Source organism: Diadema antillarum, unplaced genomic scaffold (assembly GCF_040938485.1).
Source record: "Diadema antillarum isolate AM-2024a unplaced genomic scaffold, OU_Dant_1.0 seq00000345_RagTag, whole genome shotgun sequence".
NCBI classification, from domain to species: domain Eukaryota; kingdom Metazoa; phylum Echinodermata; class Echinoidea; order Diadematoida; family Diadematidae; genus Diadema; species Diadema antillarum.
In genome coordinates, this window is record NW_027271356.1 from 887,969 (window position 1) to 909,358 (window position 21,390).

Sequence of the window (21,390 nt, forward strand, 5' to 3'; positions counted from 1 at the left end):
GAAGTCGGATGAAAAATAAGGAAGTTATGACATTTTGAAGTTTTGCTAATTTCTGCAAAACAGTTCTTGTACAGTGGATATGAATATGCAAATGACTGAACTAACCATGTCATAACTTCACAATTTTCCATTGATTGAATTCAATGTTTCTGTCATGGAAGTCTGCAACATGATGTTATTCCTGGTTGAATAACTTAAGAATAGTGATCAGTGTGTAATAGATATATCAGGATTTGAGCCTCAGGCATAATTGCATTTGAAATAAAAAAATGCAAATTTCAAAATTTTATGTACAAACTATATGGCAAGTTGTGAGGGGATGACATGCTCACTTTTCCATTTGCATATTCATATTGACCGTTAAAGAACTGTGTCCCCAAAAATTAGCGAAGCTCCAAAATGTCATAACTTCCTTATTTTTCATCAGATTTCGATCAAAGTTTTACTGTTAAACTCGCAATATTTTACTAACTTATATTTGGACTGGATTTCCCCTTTAATATAAGAAGATGATTTTGCAGGGCCCAACTCTTTATGTTTCTCTATTTTTATACCCTGATATAGACAATAATAGTGAGAAACCTGATAAAACAAGGTAATTGCTTTTGCTTCTTTGTATGATGAGTCTCCCATAAAATAGCAATGCTTAATTTAGGGACATTGTATTTCAGAAGGTTCAGGCATTTTAGAACAACTAGATATACACCCATTGGTACTTAATTCCTTGCGTAGCCATCACAAAGCACCTGAAATCTGGTGTGCCAAATTGTGTGTAAATATACCAAGCAAATATTTCAATAGGAGATACACAGTTTGTCTTTGTGTTTACTTGATAGTTTTTAAATATTTGAAGATATTTACTTTCCAGCAGCATGCCTGCATCTTAAAATAAAAATTTGGCATTCTCTCTCATACTATCTTAATGAAATGTATCAATTCACAGGTATGGTTTTATTAATCGTATCTATTACTGGTATGCCACTTTTTGATTTTCATTATGGCATGCATCATACATTGCTGCAATGAATGTATGAGCAATTGGTTTTTTTTTTCTTTTTTAATCCACAAGGAAAGTATAGTACTTCTTTGATTAGATGGGTGTCTGAAAATATTTCAAGGCCCAAAAGTGCAGTTATACACTTGCCCAGAGAGGAAACAATGTTTCATCAGGATGCAGCAAATTCTGTTATGGTGATACTGCAATTTGTTGGGTTTTTTTAATTTGTTTTTAATGTTTGAGGTAGAAATTATCCCCAATGTAATTTGAAAGTGAACTACAGTATTGTTCAGCACACCCAAAGATATGTAGGCAACCTTTGTTTTGTATTCAGATGTAATACAATTTCCTTTGTGGAAAACAGTGCACTTATGCATTTTAGATGCAAATGCTGCAAATCTTATCCACAAAATTATTTTGTCCATCGCATTCAAATGACTCCCAAAAACCAACACATCTTAGGCTGTGAACATGGTAGGAGCTTAGCCAACACATGTCCTATGAACCCGCACTCTCTCCAGCACTTGCACTTCTCACTGGCTGGTTCTTCTTCACGGGGATATACGAGTGTTTGTGGGCACAGGCGTTCAAGAAAATGCACGGAGGTGATAATTCGCTTTTTTATTGTAGCCTATTGTGAATGCCTCTGATTCTCATGCAAGTGCTTTTCACCCTGCCATGTGACCACGGCATTCTCATGCTGAAGATATTTTAATGTCATGGAGAATTTTTTCTTGTTTTTTGTTTGTTTGTTTGTTTGTTTGTTTGTTTTAAGGATGTCCTTTTAGTCATGGTAGGTAATGAGGAAAAGTTTTGACGACGGTTTTTCTCTGAAAGCGTATTTCCATGGACGAAATCTGTACAGGGATTGTGAGTCCCCCGTAGGATTGCAATGAATGACCATCACTCTGATGTCTTCTCTTTACTAACAGCAGCTACACTTCTGTAGACTAGACAGCAGTAAAAACAGAAGCTGTAATGAACTCTTTACTGGATGCAAAGACCTTGACAACAAATCCTGTCGGTCACATGATGAGGTCATGTAACACCAAGTCTCAGTATCCATTTGCGTTTTGTTATGAGTGGTTCGTGAAATGTGAGACGTGCTAGTATATTATGAGCGTGCAATTGCTTCATAAGATCCACTTAAGCTCTGGTGACTTAAACAGTAATCATTAGGAACAATAAAGGCCCTTTGAAATAATTTGGTCAAACATCTCTGGTTTTCTGTACATTATGGGAACATTTTAGTCAATGTACTTGTGTTGAGAATAGGGTTACAGGCAATTATGCAAATGATAAGCTCCTGTTGTTATTAATGTGCATCAGTCATGTTTGGCCATACTAGTTACTTTGCATGATCCAAACCTGCTAAGATCTGATCTGGACTCTCGCACAGTACTCAACATGCTTGAAAGTGCTGCTTACCATATTGATCAAAACCCTTCATCCACGTCTTGACAAGTGTGTGTTCCGGAGTGAGATGAGGGCTTCTGTGTGCAACATCATTTTTACTTTTCATCTGTGTTAGCAATAGATGAATATTCGCGGAAGCCAAATTTAGGTTCATTTTTTCAATTTCAATTCAAATAATTTTATTTCCATATAAAGTAATACAGGGTTGTATACCTGTAGTATTTATCTACTGCATCTGTATCTTACTCATTGGTTTCCTCTTTTTTTTCTTAATCTTTAGTGACCAGCATTTTAGCATCTCTCATGTCTTTCCTTGATTTCTTGTACTAAAAAGAAATGTTAAAACAGCAACTCAATATCTATTGTCATATTCAGCTGATATCTTAGTGCAAGCATGATTCTTATAGGGTTTGCTCTTGAATAATCCAAAGGTGCAGCACAAAATATATCATCTTTACCTTGTTTTCAAGATAGTCTTGTCTTCAGATGTTGCCTTATTTTAAATGATTTTCTCTTCCATGAGAAAGTTTACAATGTCACTATTTTAAGTCACATCTCCATGGTTAAATGGTTTTATTATTCATTTCACATAGATTGTACAGTAATAGGACATTATCAGTGTGTAAATGTGTGGACAATGTGTGATATATACTTATATGATGTGTAAATATGATTGTGTACAGAATCACTTATTGCAAGTGTCTTTGAAGGAATGCAAATTGATCATGCAAGTATATCAAATTGGCAAAATGTGCAAAAGGAATTAAAGGACAGAATGTGATGTGTGACTCATCAATCCAATATCATTTTGTATTGTCGTGTCTTTGTCAAGTGTTTCATGTGGGTGCTTCTATGCTCTACCTTGCCAATTTGCAGCTACAAGTTGCTAGATGGAAACCCTTGCTAAGGGTTTCATGCTGCTTTTTTTTTTTACTGCTTTATATACTGTCAAAGTGGAAATCTTTGTGGTGTTGAAATTTTTGCACATTTCGCACAACCAGAAGCTCGTGCAAAAACAAAAGCATGCAAATATTTTTGCTTGCCTTATATTCCAGTTGTTGATGTCTTGATTCTGTGGAATTAAAAACACGCGAAAATCTTCTTGCCTGGCCAAGCGCAAACAAAAAAAATTAATCACACAAAAAAATATCCACTTTTACAGTAAGCAATCATGAAAATGCACATGGATCATAATGACACAAGAGTAGTGACATTCAAACATAATCATCAATGTACTGCTGTGCAATCAGGAACATTATGGAGACAACATGATATGTTTGCTAAATCATTTCTGTTTTGAATATGTGGGACTGACAAGAAAGTGTGACTGCTAACCCTGCAACCCTTGCATAAGTCCAAACACGCGCCAGTACAATTTTCACACACAACTTACCATATTGGACATTTTGTGACTGAGAGTAGAATATTATTGCAGAAGGACAAATGAATTTATGCTATAGACTTGTACCAAGTCATCATTTTTGTATCCTCACCGTACAAGAAGTTCACTGAAAACATATCATGTATTATATATATATATATATATATATATATATATATATACATATATATATATATATATATATATATATATATATATATACATATATATATATATATATATATATTATATAAGATCGAGATAATGTTATATAAGATATGTAGAGAGGGGAACCTTGTTATAACAAGCTGCTCGGGACCACTGAAATTCATTCAATATGTCAGGTATCTTGTTATATCAGGGATGATAAAAGAATATAAAAAGGAATGTGACAGAAAAGACTACCTGTTACATCAGATATCTTGCTCTATCCGACCTCGTTATAACGAGACCAAGGGGAAACTGCATAGTTTTTAGTTTGTACAGGAAAAATATATTTTAGTTGACTGATCTCATAGTTAAACATTATGCCACATTACATACATGTATTCACAATTTGTTCTCAGTTAGTGGTTCTCTGTCAGTGGACTGTAGAAAGTTATGTATTTCAGACGGAGTTTTCTTTTTGTCTTGAGGGAGGAAAAATATCCCCTGGAGAGCCTTTAAAGAAGGAAGACAAGAGCTAGTGAGGTAGAGAATGTTGAGGTAAAGGAATGGGGAGAGGAAGGGATCTGGTCGATGACTTTGGGAGGAAGGAATGGAGGGAAGGATGGCACTTGATGGGGGAGGAAAAAAAAACCTGGTGAGGAGTAGTAGCCATCATGCATGAGTTATTAAAGGACAAGTTCACCTTCATAGACATGAGGATTGAGTGAATGCAGCAATATTAGTAGAACACACCAGTGAGAGTTTGAGGAGAATTGGACAATCCGTATAAAAGTTATGAATTTTTGAAGTTTCTAGTTAGTCACTGCTGGATGAGAAGACTACTACAGCAGGGGCGGATCCAGGGAGGACTGCAACCGGCGCATGCTCCCCCCCCCCCCTTTATTTTTTGTTGAAACAAAAGAAATAAAAAGAAAAAATCGGGGAGGGGTGCGTGCGCCCCCCCCCCCTTTAATTTTGTAAACGCGCCCCCTCTTTATGGAATTCCTGGATCCGCCCCTGCTACAGCTTGTGGTGTCACATGTGTACAACGATATGAAGAACATATTATAAAGAAAATTCAAGATATTTTCATTTTTCTCACATACTAAAAGAACACTTGACTTCCCTCTTTTAGAAGGTTAGGAGGAATAATATTACCCTAACATACGTCAGTGACGAGTCGAGGAAATTTGCACTTTTTTTTAAAAAGCAGAATTTTGTTAAATTCTCTTTACATTTTCCTTATATCATTGTATGCATGTGACATCATACACTGTAGTAATCTTCTCATCCAGCACTTTAAAAATTCATAACTTTTTAATGATTGTCTGATTTTCCCCAAACTTTCACTGATGTGTTCTACTAATATTGCTGCAATCACTCAATCCACATGTATGTGATGGTGAACTTGTCCTTTAACTTTCATCGAATTTGCCGAGAAGCCATTCTACGTTATTTGTGCTCCAAAAGTCCTTTAGCAGTATTCGTACATGAAGAGATAAATCAGACCAAAATGTTGAATTTGTATGAGTGTTTAGGAATATTAACATTAACAGATCATATCACATCTAAGTTAATCAGAAAGACAAAAATGGACAGGCAAGGAAGTAAAACGTCTAGTGTTCCGCGTTCAATTAGAAAAGTAAGCAGTTACAATACTGTGAATAGACAGTGATTGATGTATATGGCCTAACTGATTTTGGGATGAATTTCCCGTAATATGACACGAGCAGGTTAACATTTAACTCATGGAGGGTAATATGAAACCTAACAAACTTAACCACGTTGATTTTTTCTGAGTGATCCAGGAAGGCATGTTGGGATCATCTAGTTTCAATATATGACTTCTATTCTAGTATCAGATGTCTGAATGCCCTTTCAATGTCCCTTGAGAAATGTGTACTCCGTGATATTTTGGGTATATTGTGGTCACGCGGTAACCCATCTAAGTTCAAGGGTGAGACTACGCAACACTGTATGCTGGGAAGGGGTAAAGTGAGAATTGGGAAACATTGCGAGGCCCACGCAGGCATCACTCAGCGCTCTCCTGTGATGCACGCACCCTGTTGTCATGTGGGATTCATGAGAAGTATTTTATTCTTCCCTCCTCCTCCACCCATCCCCTTTATTCAAGATTCATGAACATGATGACAAGTAGATATGTTATTGGTCTATATCATTATCCAGTCACCACGTTGATAAAAGAGAAAATAGGAAGAGAAGAGAGGGGGAGGGATGGAGAGGCAGAGACGGGGGGGGGGGGGGGGGGGTGGAGAAGAGACTGGACAAGCAGCACGACAGAGGGATTCGAACAAAAGTTCACGGAATGAGGAGGGAATCCAGGTTTCCAGGGTATATCGTTGGAAATCAATAGGCAAATCTTACCCCTCTGGAATTCAAAAGAAATGATGATGATGATGATGATGATGATGATGATGATGAAGATGAAGATGATGAAGGTGATGATGGTGATGATGATGAAGGTGATGAAGGTGATGAAGGTGATGAAGGTGATGATGGTGATGATGGCGATGATGATGATGATGATGATGATGATGAAGATAATAATATGATGATGAAGGTGATGATGGTGATGATGATGAAGGTGATGAAGGTGATGAAGGTGATGAAGGTGATGAAGGTGATGAAGGTGATGATGGTGATGATGGTGATGATGATGATGATGATGATGATGAAGATAATAATATGATGATGATGATGATGGTGATATATGATAGATGATGATAGATGATGATGATGATGATGGTGATGATGGTGATGAAGGTGATGAAGGTGATGGTGATGATAGATGATGATAGATGATGATGATGAGGATGATGATGATGATGATGATGATGATGAAGATGATGATGAGGATGATGATAGTTGATAGATGATGATAATGATGATCACGATGATCATGATGATGACAGATGATGATAATGACGGTGACAACGACGATGACGACGACGACGAAAAATAACCTTGTTTGTTATCGGATTGTTATCATTATCACTGCTACTCACGGTACTACTGCTAGTACTACTTCTACTACTTCTACTTCTACTTCTACTACTACGTCTACTACTACTACTACTACTACTACTACTACTTATATATAGTCGATTACTTTACTGTTACTACTACCTAAATAACTTTATCATCGTCATCATCATCATCATTATCACCACCATTATCATTATCATTATCAATTTTTAAACAGGGCACGGAACAACAAAATGCGTCCAGACAATAAATAAGGAGCTGACAGCATTTTTCAAGGGCCCTGTATAAGCCTTTGTTAGCACTGGTAGCCGTGAGCGAAAGGAGTTACAGTGCCGAAGTCGAGAGAGTCAGAGCGATGGGTAAAAATTGGCTTTTGGTGATGGCTCGACTAGTCAAACCAGTATCTATCCTTGGTCAAACCGAGCTCCTTGGTCAATTTATACAAACAATCCTGTTTACTCTTCTTGCACTGAATGACAGGTCTTGGCAGAGGTTAGAGCTGAACCAGCTTCTATTTTGTGACTCTTTACTCCACGTCTGACTACTCAGGTGCGATTCACATTAGTCGTTACAATCCCTGGTCGGGTCTGATTTTTCTGCGTTCAAAGCGCAAAACCACTTTATCGCACGATCAAGTTGACTCGTAACCGTAACCATGATACAAGAAGATAGCTCGTTCCGATGACATTACTATAAATACCTTAACATTATGATATTGTATCAATTCTCGAAAGACTGTAGTGAAACACTCAGTGACAGTTGGGGGAAATTCACCGACAGTCTTTCCTTACTCTGCCATTAAAAAAAAAAGAAGGAAAGAAAACGAGAAACCCATCATCAATTCATTGTCGCCTGTACTTCACTCATCAAAGCAGCTAAGACCCACGTGTTGTGTCCATATGCCCTGTGACCTGAATCTGAGCTTGACCTGTGCTCAAGCAGTGAAGGTCACCAGTGGACATGACCCACCCACACTGCCCTGGATGACCCAGTTGTGGACAGGTCTCAGTGCCATGGGCGTGGGAGTGCAGAGATTCAGATACGAAAATGACCGACCAAGGAGTTGTCAGACATAACTCCTTGGACCGACTAACCATTCGTCACTGAATGTGCATAATACTACTGGGGTGTGGTCTATAAAGACGGGAAAGTCAAGATAGGTAAAGAGTACAAAACAACCCGTAAACAGTCTTGTTCAGTAAAAATCGGAAACCTGCGAATTTGATAAGATTTCCACAATTGTCAACGCAAACTAAAACCCTTAAGATCTCATGATTTATGAAACTGTATGTATACTGCGCTCAAGAATCGAAAGGAAATTGAATTTTCTGACAGCTAACCTGATTCATTGTTTGAATGTCGAAATCGGCGAAGGTCAACTGATGACATGCAGCACGATAAAGCCTATTTTGATTACACTATCCTTTTAATTTCTCGCTATCGTACGATTTAGGCCTATGCAATTTTGATAACGGAAGTCACCCTTGACAACTGTACAACCTCTCTGTGGCTTGCCTGGCATAGCTACACCTGTAAAGGTAGTGCGCGTCGCTGGGGCTTTCAGAGTAAGAATTCGAATTAAAAACTTGAACGCTTTTAAAGGACCTAGATGATGAATGACAGGCCTACTGGCCCAGGCTTTTGAATTCAAGCTGAAATGTATAATATAATATATATATCCCGCTAAATACGCTCGAGAAATATTCTGCGTCTGCAGATAATTGCTAGGTCGGGAAAGCTTAATGCCTTAAAGGGAATGGCTAGTAACTGATCAGTGGGAATCAGTGGGAATGCTGGGGGATGATTGTTCCAATCCTTTTGGGATTCATTTAAGAGTGCATTATGTATCTATTGTTGTGTGAAAATATTTGCTTCAGAATGGTCTCATATTCAAGTAATTTGCAGTTTAATGTTTCCAGGTTAGCATGCATGTACAGTGACATTACTTGAATATGAGACCATTCTGAAGCAAATAATTTTCACACAACAACAATAGATATATAATATACTCTTAAATTAATCCCACAAGGATTGGAACAATCATCCCCCAGCATTCCCACTGATTCCCACTGATCAGGTACTAGCCATCCCCTTTAAGGGGACTCGAAAACAAAAACAAAAACAAGCATGTTAATAATACACAGTGACACGACGTAAGTTATCTCGTTAACTACAACGCTGCAATAAAAACGGATAAGCTCGGGTCCTTGTAGGACCTACGACCTAGCCCTATATCTCTTGGTGTGTAGTTCCATAATATTACTCTTTTTTTTTCGAGTAACAACACATACTTTCATCTAGGTGAAATAATTACTAGTAATTAATTTGTTTCGTCTGAGTTATTTGTGGACGTGGACGGTTTCGACCTGGCTAGCTAAGCATTTTAACAGACATGTCATTCGTGTTCGAATGTACATTCCTGTGTATACCATGTCACAACGTAAAGATTTGCGGTCTTGTCAAATAGAAACATGTTAGTAGGCCAGCCAAGACGATTTTTTTTACTTTGGACGGCAAAATTTGTTAATGCTAAGTTTTCCAGCTGAAAGTCTTGCAAAAATACTCAAGTTTAGCGTACGGCCGGATGTCAAGCGCGTTTTTGCCGAAAAATGTCTTTTTTAGCACAAAATTTGAAAGAATGTAAAAAATCACGATTTTTATTTTTTTACCGAAATAAGGAATGGTTGATAAGTACCTTTCAAACTAGAAATGTGTTATCTTCCATTTCAAGTTTAGAACCTGACTAATATGCATTTGAATGTAGAATTTTTACACGCACATATATGGCGCAATGAAACATAAAAACTTGATTTACTCAAAATAATACTTTGTAAAATCTACCAATATTTCAAAGTTTTTTTTAAACTACCTAAATCAATCTATTCAAAAGTTTTTATTATTCCGAAATATAATATATATTCTGATATCTTATGCAGCAAAGAAATTAAAAGATAAGGCGAAAGATAACTCGTTTTATGTTATCCTAAATGGGACGATGTATTTTTACCGGACGCGCATTTTGAATGAAAAATCGAATGTATAGCGTAAGCCCATAGTTGTACATGGTATAGTGCGTGTAGGTATTTATCTTACATAATTGGCGAAGTCAATGGACAGGTTGGATAGCTGACTGCAAAACCCTTTGTGGCACCTTGATATGACTGAAATGTGCTTCTTCCCCACCCCCCCCCCCACCCCAAAAAAAATAAATAAAATCAGTAGTGTTGTTACCATGGCAACTGATCATCATTAGGTCACTCCCTGAAAATTTCAAATATTCATAATTGTAAAACGTACGAAAGTGTTGAAACATTTTGTGTGTGTGTGAAAAATGTGTCAATCTAACTAATCTATGTTTAACAATGAAACCTAAGAGTTATATAAAATTGTTTACTATGTTCGGAAATGGTTGTCATGGAAACCGTGATAACAAATCACATGTTACTGGGAAAAATTACGATACCAAATCTCCCATCCTGCATACTCACCCCTTCCCCCGAGAATGCTTTGGAATTCGTAATGCTATATAGTTTGCATTCTCAGGCCCTGAAACGGAGCCCTGCAAGGGATAGGCACGAAATCACTTTTACTTTTGTAATGTTCTAAGGCGAGGTGTTTGCATTTTATTTTGATTTATTCTCCCGCAGAAGACTTATACTAAATGTTTCTTTTATGATGGTTGATTGTTGACATGAACGTTGTTTAGAACGCACACTTAGTCGGCGACATAAAAATGTTATAATGTATCCCGGATTTGTGTGAAAAAGTAAGGCAAATATCACCCTCAAAAGAGAAAATAAGAAGCGAAAAGGAAGTAGAAGTGAAATGCGTACAATGCAATAACAGCTTTATTTCCCCTTCCCATCATTAAGTCGGTTATATCATCGAGTCTATATTGCAGATTATATTAATCCTTGGCCAAGTTCTATGTCCTTGGAGCAGACATGTAACAACTTGTTTGTTTGCAATTCGATTTTTTTCTATATTATCACAAATTTGTGAAAAAAAAAAATCATTTCAGTTATCACCAACACTCTAAATTCCCAGTCAACCAACAAAACGTACTACGCAATGTGCACACGCCCGCAACCACCGTCTCAAACAGCGTTCACGAATGAAATACAGTAAACAGTAAACGAGGCAATTTCTCTTTTTTAAAGCAATGATTTGCCATTAGCGTACATTTACTAGAATAGCAGCACTTGACATCTATGTTGCTGGTTACCAAAATGCTGATTAGAATACCATACACAGTAAGAACATGCTTGAATCCTGCAAAATATATATAATTATTTCTCTTCAACAGTATTTCGTTTTGAAAGGTAAAGAACCTCAGTCTCCATTTGTGGACATCTAAAAACAAACAAAAAAATCCATCTGAAAGCAATCTTCTTAAATGATTAAAAGCTTTAGAAAAGAATGAGTCCTCAGTGAAAATGTCTTTCATGAACAAATCTCTGTGATATACATCAAAAGAGTTTGAAAAATACAAATTGCGCTGACTACATTAACTGCATTGACAGCCTCAATTTTTTTTTTTAATGTGACATATACTATAATGTGTCCAGCATCACAAACGTTACACCAGTTAGAAAAACAAAATGTTCTCTTTAAGCAATATTTCAATATCTCTATCTTTTTAAAAATTTGTGGTTACATATCCTAGCTAATTATGACTGTACGCTGTTGCATTGAACTTTCGTCAATGTACAACTAAATTAGAATGGTGACTGCCAAATTTTTAAAAATCTACTTTTAGTCTGATATTATTTTTGTGTTCTGCAAACCAGTGTGATAAGGTATCTGTACTGAATACTCGTCTCTCAATGAAGAAAAAAAAATCACCTCTCCAAAATGCATGGTACCGGTATTTCCCTCTAATACTTTCCCTCATTCCAAGTACCAGAATACATTGCTGGGGCCCTGAATAGCTAACATATATTACAGTATTACCAACATCATGACAATTATGGCACATGTGAAAGAAAACCTGGCAAAACATACATCTTGACCAGTACATTTTCTTTTCACTACTTCTTGTACTTGGCGTTTGGATTGAAACATTTTACTTATGTTCGTTCCTTTAAGCTACATACTATTCTTTTATATCTTAAACTAGAAAAGAAAAAACATGCTCTATGCTCTTTCCCTTCAGATTCACCAACTGTTATTTTGTGAAATGTTCTCTTTTTAAGCTCTTCAACGTGCAGTTTTTTTTTTCTGACTAACATGTCACATATTTTCCTCCAACTGATGAAGAAAGGTAAAGTTCACTTCCCTTTTGTTGCCCCCCCCCCCCCCATAAAAACAAAAACAAAAGACATTCCAATCTGACAGGATTAAAATGTTGGCGTTTGGGCTTCAAAGGAAATAACAGGATCAATTTCCATGAACTACTAGTATGCGGCTTGTAACTGTGAGTCTCAAAGGCATGGTATAGTTTTGGTTGAGATGGAGATTCAGACTTTAACTTTTTGCAAGCAAATAAAAACAACTTATGAAATATGAAAGAGATTCAAATTCTTAGAGTAATTTGAAGTTTGTTTGATTAAAGTTCTTGGTTTTGAAACGGCCGAGAAATTTTTTTAAAAAGTGACACAGAATGATAATAATTAGAAGTGGGTGCCACCTTTATTAGGACCTCTTTGTTTTTGTACATCTCAGCCTTTTCAAAACCAATTTTTAACAAATAAATTTGGAATTCCTCTTGGTATTGTTTACTCTTTAATATTTCGTAACAGGGTTCTCATTATTTTACAAAATCTCCATATCAGCCCCCATCTCAACCAAAAGTAGGCCATCCCTCATCCCTTTAATGCTGCCATCAAAATTGGAAGTAGATCTACATCAAATCATATTGTAAATGCTCTTTGCCAAGTAGTGTTGTGCACATTTTGATATCAGGTCTTGTTTTACTTCATCACTAAGGGAAAAAAAAAGAAAAAAAAGATTAGAAAAGAAGCATTTAATCAGGATTAGTAGAAATGTCTAATATATACACATGTCTTTTATATATTCAACTTCTATAATAGTTCTGAAAGCACATTGTGATTATATTTGAGAAGTTTAGATGGATGCATTCCACATGTAAGTTCAGGTTCTGATGACATCCTTCATACGGAATCTGGATGCGGACCGGATAGCCTGGCAGGGTTGTTTCTGGAGAGAGACAGAGAGAGAGAGAGAGAGAGAGAGAGAGAGAGAAAGAATGGTGTATCTGTCTTTACTTGATGAGGAAAGTGACATGGGCATTTTAATCTTTGGTGAAGACACAGTGACATATAGGCTAATAAAGACATACGGTTACTTGATTTCCTCTATATGTAGTGTTTCCTTGAAACTGTAAAGTATATTATTTTATACAGTAGATCCTAATTGTAGCAATTTAACCGTGAGTACACGATGAAATATAAAATGTAGGAAACTTTCATGATCCAAATATCCAATTCTTTCCATTAAGCTTTTTATTCCATTCAGAAGAATTTCAAGGTAGTGCTTGCCTGATACTGCAACTGGATACATTCAACACTTTCGTGCATATAATGTCCCTGTGACCTTTCACATCAATACCCTCATAACTAATCAAAGTCAAATTGCTTAGAGGTTATGGTAACTTTGCCATCCGAAGGTAAATATAATGTCATGGTAGCAATGCTCTACAGTCAATAAAAATCAGGGTTTCCCTGTAATTTACAATCAGCAGCAAAATCACAACAATAACTAAAATGCTACTTGTACAAGGCTCAGCAGGTAATCATCTCTTCTGTATAAAACCAAAGTTGAAGATGATCTGCTGAGTAAATGTTAAGTTATTGCAAGATGAGAATAGGACAGATGTGCGTGTGAATGATGACTGCAACAACATAAAAACTCCTGCAACCATCTTTGACAGAGGCTAAAAAAAAAATAATAATCAGCGTTAATTCATGTAAATCTTCGTTGTTGGAGTGATTGACTACATGCATATGCAGTACTGCATTCATTTAGCAAAACATGCGTTAATTTTCTGCCCAATGAACGATCGACAGTCAAAAATTTGGTCAAGATGTCAAAGGCTTGACAAAATATTCCAACATATTGGGGTTTACATTTTACATGTACATGTATTATTGCTTACCTCCCACATTTCCTTTCGAAATAGAGTGCAGGATGCACAGATTAGAGGTTGGTAGTCAGGACATCTCTCTCTTTCTTTTTTCTCTCTCTCTCTCTCTTGTCCGTAGTTGGCTGTGGTTTGCAGGGTCCATTTTGTCCACTTTGTGCTAATTCTGGTCGAAAATACAATTAACAAAAACTTAAATAAGTTATCATTTTTATGAGTGAAACAGGATAATCATACTGCAACATAAACAAACACATTCATCATGAATTAGAATTAATCATCACGATCTCATGAATCCCTTAGTATGAGATTTTGGATCTTCAGGTCACTGTCAACATTAATTTGTCTTACATGTAATACATTAATCATGTCATTGTTATTATCATCTTTGATGCTCTAAAGCCATATCTTACTGAAAATGAATTATGCAGGATGGAAGTCATCTTGACACCTGTAATTCCTGTACACAAATATTTGATTGTATCATGCTCTCATTTGTATGTGGATTAGGATATGATTTCCTTGCATAAATCGATTTGTATTCATGAGATGATATTCCTAATTTCAAATCGATGACACTTACTTCTGAGCTGGAAAGGGCATTCACATCGCAGTCAAGACATCTTTCTATCTCCCCCTCACTCTAGTGGATGTGATCTCAAACTCAGCATGTCCATTTGTTGGTGACACCTTGATAAAAATAAAGAACAATACATCACAGCATATCACCCTTACGTCATACTTAACGCAACATAATAACAATGGAAAGTTAATTGATCTGTGACTACAGACGTATTTTCATTTGTGCACACATTAAACACTTGTGCCAATTGACATGGTTGAGAAATATTTCATTACATATAATATCTTACTTGATTACATTTATGTTTGATTTTTATATGATCTCATCTTCAGTAGATAGAATACCGTTCTTTCATATGATCCTCTACAATAGAACATGCAATGAATTTACAAGAAAACAAGAATACACATCCGATCATAGATTTGCTCCCCTTATTATATAAATGGAGATACACGTGTATAAGATTATTCTCCTCTCTTTGTTTGCAAAGTATTTGTACACTGCATTGTAATACAACTGTCAAAGCGAAAACATGCTTGTTACAATTTATTCAAATGGAATAGGAATATTTGATACTCAATGTATTTAGATTTGGCATTATTTTCAACTGGGCACTGAAGTGATACATTTGATAATCAAACACTTAGTAAGTTAGTATTTAAAAGATATTTCAAATTAGACCGCTATTTAAGACATTTACCGTTTCTTACCTTCTGGTTGTTCTGCAATTTGTTGCAGGTAGAAAGAGCTCAGTCTTTACAATTAGATTTTGGCAAGTCAGAATAGGCATATGTCTCTCTCTTTGGTGAAGTTTGAAGACAAGACTCAGTCTGTCCACTTGTTGGTACATCTAGCTGAAAACAGAAATCAACACGACTCAAATAATTTTTTTTTCATCTTTAAAGCAGAGCATTATAAGCTAAATAGTGAACAAAAAATAAAATCAATTTGAAATTTAATTGTTTTGAAAAGGCATCTTGACATTGACATAATTTTCTTTGTTTCCCATGCAAATCAATTATAACTAAAAATATATCTCTTTCATTAAGATGATTTTTTTTTTTGGTTTTTAAAAAGTTAAAAAAGAAGAAGATATTTAGGTTTCAGTGAGTCGGTATAAATGATCCATTAAAAATGTAATATTTACATTTTTTCAAATGAACCTTTATTCTTTGAGACATTAACATAAGAACTTGGTACTTATGAGTAAAGACATTTCTAAATAGTTTCTCTTTGACTAGATCTATTTGTAAACTAGAAGAGTACATGTAAATGATTCACAGATTAGGAGAGGTTGGCAGTCAGGACTGAACACTTTCTCTCTCTCTCTCTCTCTCTCTCTTTCAGGCATATTCGAATGGCAAGATCACTTGGTTGTAGACTCGCTTTTATATAAAACACCTAGGCCTAAATCCTAGACTCTTTTTCTGAACCCACAGGTCTACAAATACCAGAAAGAGTGGAATCAACCTTAGACCTCTGCTCTAGAGACTAATATTAGCCTAGATAATTCACGTTAGAGCTAATGTTAGGATCTTCTAATGTTAGATCTAACATGAACTTTTTGATCAAAGTTAGCCTACATATATAGTATAATTATTATGCATAGATTTTAGAACCTCTAGATGCCTAAACTTAGGTCTAGCTAGGCCTAGTAAGCTGGGTCTTTACAACAAAACTGCCTAGATATGAGTAGTAGATTACTAGAAACCTCTAACGTTAGGTAGAATCAGTGGCCCAGATCTTGACTAAGGTTAGACCTAGATCCTAATTCCAGACGCCAGCTATTTATGCTTCAGACCCCGGCCCTAGATTTTATATTGTAGGTCTAGTATATTACTATTAGACTCTAAACGTTGGTAGATCTACATCTACATCTTCTCTAGATTTTCTATAGTCTACAGCCCCTTGCCCTGGACCTGGCTCTAGCCCTACAAATAGAAATACATCTAACCAGCGCAGTAACGTTAGTAGTAGTGGACCTGTACTGTCCACGTTATACAACTGCTAATGTGCTAACGTTAGGTGTTAAGTTCATTGTGATTATACTACTAGTGTCATAGGGCCTAGCCCGATTGAATTGTTTTGGCATAATAACAGGCGTAGCCGTACATTCTAGCACTAACACTAACATTCGTCGTTAGAGTAACACTACACCTACTAGCTAGAATGTCTAACACTAACGTTAGTATTAACAGTTAGAGAGAGTGTATTACCGTTAGATAGATTAGACCTAACAGTAGACGAGGATTCAGTCCAACTGCATGTGATGAGGCCATAAATTACAAACCTAGATCGAACTAACAAGACACCTAAATCTAGACGTAGACCTAATGTTTGTTAGGCCTCTTTTCGCACCGTGTCAAGACGTGCTTTACGGAATAATCGCTGTTCCACTAACAAACACCGCCGGCACGGTCGGGTGGCGGCCCGGGGGTTGGTAGGCATGCCCGCGCCCACGGGATCGGTGCGAAATACAGTAATTAAAGACATCGGCCTAACGTAGTACTAGCGCTTGAACCTTGATATTAACCAAGTCTCAGATCAAAGTTGTATATCTAACTAATAGATCAAAACAGATTTTTAAGTTCCGTTATGCAGTGCAATAAGGAACTATGTATTTATTTACTAAGTTACTTACATTCGAAGGAAATAGTCCCTTTTCCAGTCACCACGTTTCCAACTCAACGACCGAAACATGCAGCTCTCGCGCGAGAGATTTTACCTGTATGTAGCTAGATCGTAGGGGTAGTGCGTGGTAGACGTACGCACACGTATTAAGTATTCGCGCGCACACAAGCTGCGCGGGGCTACTGGAAAATGCTCGGAAAATGCATTTTCTGAGTTCCTGCAAGTTCAGAGTTTTGATTAAAAGTAAAGATTTCTTCACGAAAACTAGAAATAATATTGACACATTCAATTAAAGAAGCACTTGTAGTTTTATAAAACATTAAAGTACTTTTGGAAGATCATCTTATTAGCTTGGAAAAGCAAACTTTGCAGAACGTTAAGTAATCTGTGAATATTATTTCGAAAAAACAACACCCAAACATTTGAGAGCCCCATATATGGCTGTACAAAATGACTTTTTAAAATGCTAAGGAAACACATTTAAATTGCAATTTCATTAAAAGGGACAATTGAAACTCATGATCTTTCAAATATCAATTGAATGCAAGCAAAAAATAAAAATCGTGATTTTTGACATGCTTCTGAATTTTGTGCTAAAAATGACATTTTTCGGCAAAAATGCGCGTGACATCCGGCCGTACGCTATTCCTTAGTATTTTTGCAAGACTTTCAGTATGAGAACGGAGCATTAACAAAAAATGCCGTCGAATCCTTATCTAGAGCCTTTTTTGAGGTTTGGCTGGTCTACTATGTATTTCTAAACAACCCCAAAGCATTTTATTCATGACTTCGCGAAAAAGATTGTGTTTTGATAACGCCTATAAAGTATGGTATCATATACCATACGGGCCAGACTACCGTAATCCAGAAATGATGAAATATACTGTAAGCCTTAAAACACAGAAACAAATAAATTAACCCCCGATGAAAATCTGCAACCAAAGTAATTCCGTCTTATCCCCCCCCCACCCCCCCCCCCCCGTTTTTTTCTGAAAAATAAAACAAAAAAGATGAGGAAAAAACGGGAATTCAGACATTTTGACCTGGTTAATTCGTCTGGGAATTTTCTTTTTCGTTTGGAGGTCCCTGCTGACCGTAAACAATATATCTTTCATAGAGGTGAAGTTTGGGTCACTCCAGTTCATCGAACTATACTCAGATATATCCGGATTTATTTGCTCAAGGAAAAGAGACAGAGAGAGAGAGAAAAAAAAAGTAAATAACACACAAATCAGTAAGTTGACCCACGTGCATTGAGGAGGGTTCAAATTTACGGTAGGAAGGATGTAATTGGAAGAAAAAAAATTCTTTGAGGCTCTGTGAAATAGTTCTAATTCTTGACAACATCAAGTATTTTGATAATGTTACTTTGATAATGTTATATACTTGGTGAACGTGAAAGGTGATATCAAGAACGATCTGTCCTGAATTAAAGAGAGTAACTGGAAGTCTCTTTCTTACACTCATTCCCCCATTTTCACTTCCAATTTATCGTGCATAAAGTAACTTCAATAACAGCGCGTGGCTGGCTGACTGGATAACCAACTCGTCGTCTATGTCTATCCTCTATCTTATTTAAGTGCATCAGGAATCTTCCGTTGTCAAGATTTGCGACTGAAAAGCAAACATAACTAGTTTACATTTTTTTTCTTTCTGTAATGTATCACATCGTGACCACAAATTGAACGAAGCCGAGCCCAAACTACACGCAATTTTCGCTTCATAATTCTAACTATATTTTGTGATCAAGTTTACTCGAGCTAGTTTTGGGCAAACAGTCTTCTTCACAACGGCTGACTAAAGCGTATTTACAGAAACGACTTGAGTGGTGAATGAACCAAGAGCATGGTTGCTGATGTTCTTGTCCAAAGAAAAGTGGGGGCAAGAAAAATTTGGGAAAGGACTAAATACCTTTTCCAGACAGCAGAAGGGAGAAAGACGTGTATTGTAGGCCAAGATCAGAAGAATTTGGCCCCGCTTGAACGAAAACACAGGACGTGCTGGCAGACATACGTATTCGGTATGGCAACGCAATTGCCTTGTAAATATCTGTCTGGATTATTTTACTCTTTCCCTGTGTTCTAAATATTTCGTTCCGATGATGGATCAGGAGCGATGAGTGATGTAACCATAGAGCTACAATGATGTAACCATTTATGAGGATACGCACATAGATAATATACAATCTCGACTCTGTGGTTGTTACATCCCGACCACCCTTTGAGCTGAATAGTCACATAACACGCCCCTTTCACATGTGAACTCTGCCCGTAAGATTGTTAAATTGTAAAACTTTTTGCCCTGGGTTATAACCTACTTATATTGAACGAAATTGCAGCACCTTACAATGTAGCACGATTCTCCCGGATTCCTTGATATCTGTTTCTACGCAGCAGATGTTGCTTGCTGATTTTTTTTTTTTTTTTTTTTTTTTTGCATATAGAATCTCCAATACATGATTGTGATGAAAACAAGATGCTAGTTTGTTCCGAAAACAGTGAAAGCTACAGACACACATACATTAATACACACAAAAAAAGTAAATACTTTTTCTAGTTCATATTTTTCATACAAGATTTTGGTTTAGAAACCAATGTATTACATACAAATTTATCAACCTGGTAGGTCAAGACAAAGGGTAAATTTACGCATGACTGAGCACATTCATTTTTGTCGTCCAAGGTACTAAGTAAAAAATTGCAAAATTGACATGTTGTCATTCACACACAAATGCCCTATGTCCACAATGATAGAAATGAATGAAACAGCAAGAAAAAAAGTTTTTGTTCTCTTGTATCTCTTTATAAAGCCTTAAAAACAAAGTGGGAAGCTAAAGGGAGAAATATGAATTTTCTGCCAATGGGTAGTAAAGCCACAAAGGTGATTAAATGTACAGAATTTCTTTGTCATTCTTTTAATTTAGGAATTTAAGAATTCGTGAGACAAATTCAAGGCCCAAATATTGCTTTCAATTTTCCTAATTTGCGATAACAATTCAAATTGTTAACATTTTTCTTAATATTGCTTCTTCTTTAATGTCATTTTAATTTGGATTTGACAGAAGAGTCCTCATTTTCCTATCAAAATTATCTGTCCCCTTTCTTTATATTTGCAACTACAAAGACATTATAGAGATCATAAGTTTATTTCTGCAAATTTCTAGTCCATGCATCTTGCGCTCAATTTGTGTTTGTTTGTTTTTGTTTTTTTCTCACTGATGTAAGGAAGAGCACTTCTGCATACGAGACAACTTGTTCATTTTTGCAATCTTTACTTTTGTGCCTTGGAAGAGAGAAACGGATGTGTTCAATCATGCATAACTTTGCCCCTTTAATTGACCTGCCACAAGTATAGCCAATTAAAGGGTGTGTACAGTTCTGGTCGTGGGGTAGATTTAGCTTTTAATATTTTGTGAGATATTCAGAAACCACTCTAAGAGATGTCAAAGAGCATGCAGTTCTAAGGGGTATCAAAAATGTATTCGATGAAAATCGGTTTTGAAATGGCTGAGATATTCAAAGACAAGGTGAAACAAAGAGATACTAATACAGTTGGGGCATGTCGCCTTTTATTATTAGCACTTCTTGGGATATCTCAGCCATTTGAAAACCAATTTTCATCAAATACAGGCTTGTAATCGTTGAATCCTTCTTAAAATTACATGCTCTTTCATATTTCATAAGAGGCTTTTCATTATCTCACTGGGGAATGTTCAAAACATGAATCCCTACCTCAACCAGTACTGTACAGTCCCTTTAAATTACCTTTACGGTATATAATACATTGGTTTTTGGTCAAATATTCTAAGAGAAATATGAATTTGAAAAAGTGTTTACTTTCCTTTTTTGCTGAGTGTATATATATATGGGCTTGACACTATTGGTTTTTTTTTTTCCTCTGGCATCCCATTCAGACCACTAAAATCTTTGAATTTGACTTTTGTTTTGGTGGCCCAAACAAAAAAATGAATGTAGTGCAAAAAAAAAAACAACAACAACAAATTTATCTTGAATTTTAGCTGCCCATTGGGCCATCAATATGACACTTATAAAAGTAATAGTTGCCAATGCATCGTGTCTTTTTTCCTCCGTGCTTCCCCCTCCCAATGCACACACTTTTCACCAACA

General features: G+C 36.3%; 1 long non-coding RNA gene across 1 annotated transcript; it reads right to left on the reverse strand.

The window, feature by feature from the left end:
* Positions 1–12,958: 12,958 nt before the first annotated feature.
* On the reverse strand, positions 12,959–17,500 carry LOC139730955 (uncharacterized). The gene is made up of 5 exons (XR_011710948.1): positions 17,274–17,500; positions 15,343–15,486; positions 14,633–14,739; positions 14,065–14,215; positions 12,959–13,106 (listed from the first exon to the last, which is right to left on the reverse strand). It is a non-coding gene; the product is annotated as an uncharacterized lncRNA (long non-coding RNA).
* Positions 17,501–21,390: the final 3,890 nt, after the last annotated feature.